A 2,901-nucleotide genomic window follows, 5' to 3' on the forward strand; every position below is an offset into this window, starting at 1 on the left:
ACAGTTTTCCCGGTGGTGCCGCACCCGGGCTCGCCCCGGCTGACGCAGTTTTCGCGCCGCCCCGGCTGACGCGGTTTCGTGCCGCCCCGGCAGACGCGGTTTTCGCGCCGCCCCGGCTGACGCGGTTTCGTGCCGCCCCGGCAGACGCAGTTCGGACTTAGCACTTTTCGGCTGTGCCTGGCTGGCGGCCCACTCACTCGATCGCCATGTCTGTTTGCCACAGTTTTCCCGGTGGTGCCGCACCCGGGCTCGCCCCGGCAGACGCGTTTTTTTTTTTTCTTTCGCCCCGGCTGACGCAGTTTTCGCGCCGCCCCGGCTGACGCGGTTTCGTGCCGCCCCGGCAGACGCGGTTTTTTGCGCCGCCCCGGCTGACGCGGTTTTTGCCGCCCCGGCTGACGCAGTTCGGACTTAGCACTTTTCGGCTGTGCCTGGCTGGCGGCCCACTCACTCGATCGCCATGTCTGTTTGCCACAGTTTTCCCGGTGGTGCCGCACCCGGGCTCGCCCCGGCTGACGCAGTTTTCGCGCCGCCCCGGCTGACGCGGTTTCGTGCCGCCCCGGCAGACGCGGTTTTCGCGCCGCCCCGGCTGACGCGGTTTCGTGCCGCCCCGGCAGACGCAGTTCGGACTTAGCACTTTTCGGCTGTGCCTGGCTGGCGGCCCACTCACTCGATCGCCATGTCTGTTTGCCACAGTTTTCCCGGTGGTGCCGCACCCGGGCTCGCCCCGGCTGACGCAGTTTTCGCGCCGCCCCGGCTGACGCGGTTTCGTGCCGCCCCGGCAGACGCGGTTTTCGCGCCGCCCCGGCTGACGCGGTTTCGTGCCGCCCCGGCAGACGCAGTTCGGACTTAGCACTTTTCGGCTGTGCCTGGCTGGCGGCCCACTCACTCGATCGCCATGTCTGTTTGCCACAGTTTTCCCGGTGGTGCCGCACCCGGGCTCGCCCCGGCAGACGCGTTTTTTTTTTCTTTCGCCCCGGCTGACGCAGTTTTCGCGCCGCCCCGGCTGACGCGGTTTCGTGCCGCCCCGGCAGACGCGGTTTTTTTGCGCCGCCCCGGCTGACGCGGTTTTTGCCGCCCCGGCTGACGCAGTTCGGACTTGGCACTTTTTGGCTGAGCCTGGCTGGTGGCCCACTCACTCGATCGCCATGTCTGTTAGCCACAGTTTTCCCGGTGGTGCCGCACCCGGGCTCGCCCCGGCTGACGCAGTTTTCGCGCCGCCCCGGCAGACGCGGTTTTCGCGCCGCCCCGGCTGACGCGGTTTTTGCCGCCCCAGCTGACGCAGTTCGGACTTGGCACTTTTTGGGCTGAGCCTGGCTGGCGGCCCACTCACTCGATCGCCATGTCTGTTTGCCACAGTCTTCCCGGTGGTGCCGCACCCGGGCTCGCCCCGGCAGACGCGTTTTTTTTTCTTTCGCCCCGGCAGACGTGGTTCCCCCCCCCCCTTTTCGCTCGCCCCGGCTGACGAGGTTTTCGCGCCGCCCCGGCTGACGCAGTTTTCGCGCCGCCCCGGCTGACGCGGTTTCGTGCCGCCCCGGCTGACGCGGTTTTCGCGCCGCCCCGGCTGACGCGGTTTTTGCGTCGCCCCGGCTGACACGGTTCGGACTTTGCACTTTTCGGCTGTGCCTGGCTGGCGGCCCACTCACTCGATCGCCATGTCTGTTTGCCACAGTTTTCCCGGTGGTGCCGCACCCGGGCTTGCCCCGGCAGACGCGTTTTTTTTTTTTCTTTTCGCCCCGGCTGACGCAGTTTTCGCCCCGCCCCGGCTGACGCGGTTTCGTGCCGCCCCGGCAGACGCGGTTTTTTGCGCCGCCCCGGCTGACGCGGTTTTTGCCGCCCCGGCTGACGCAGTTCGGACTTTGCACTTTTTGGCTGAGCCTGGCTGGCGGCCCACTCACTCGATCGCCATGTCTGTTTGCCACAGTTTTCCCGGTGGTGCCGCACCCGGGCTCGCCCCGGCAGACGCGTTTTTTTTTTCCTTCGCCCCGGCAGACGTGGTTCCCCCCCCCCCCCTCCGTCTTTCTTTTTGTTTTTTTTTTTCGCCGCGGCTGAAGTGGATTTTTCGGTGCCTCGACGCCCCGGTAGTCGCGGTTTTTCCGTTTCCGCACGGCCCCGGCTGACGCTGCTCGGTCACAGTCGCCTTTTGTGAGGATTGCAGACTTCTTGAGCGCGGGTGTTTTTTTTTTGTTGTTGTTGTTGTTTTATTACGCATTCGCTCCAGCAGACGCTGTTTAGACTTTTTGTTTCCTCTTTTATCCTGCGACGAGGTGACGAGGTTTATTCGGTGCCCCGCCGCCCCGGCTGAAGTGATTTTTCCTGTCCCGTGCCGCCCCGGCTGACGCGGTTGGGACTTCGCGTTTGTTCGGCCGCCACGGGTTTTGGCGCACTCGCTCGGTTGCTTGTTGTTGCCACTTGTTGCGAACCCAGGTTTCTTGAGCGAGCGCGGGCGTTTTTTCTTCCTTTCTTTCTTTGTTCTATGTGTTAGCGAATCGGCCTTTAATATCACACGAGGACTCACAACCAACAATTTTCAGTTTGAAGTGTAAAAAATCTGCAGGTGTTGACGTAACTGACTTGCCCCGTACCCTTGAGTACATCCATGAAGTTCTCGTAGTACTACTAAATCGCATTATTCCAAGTGGAGAAATTCCCATAAACTTGCAAACCTCTACACGAAAATCGGTGCGCGTGATAAAGTTGAAAATTATCGTCCGATATCAAATGTGCCTTCTATAACACAAATTCTAGGAAAAAAAAAAAAAAACACTTGTTCGCCGTTTTCTGCGCCGTGACTGGCAGCACTCCGGCGAAGCGAAACGGGGTCGATTCGAGCACGATATCGGCGTCTTTCGACGTGCTCGCCGGCGACCGTCGCACGAGTACGTCGCACGAGCGCGTCTGCCG

Source organism: Rhipicephalus microplus, unplaced genomic scaffold, assembly GCF_043290135.1.
Source record: "Rhipicephalus microplus isolate Deutch F79 unplaced genomic scaffold, USDA_Rmic scaffold_360, whole genome shotgun sequence".
Taxonomy (NCBI): Eukaryota; Metazoa; Arthropoda; class Arachnida; order Ixodida; family Ixodidae; genus Rhipicephalus; species Rhipicephalus microplus.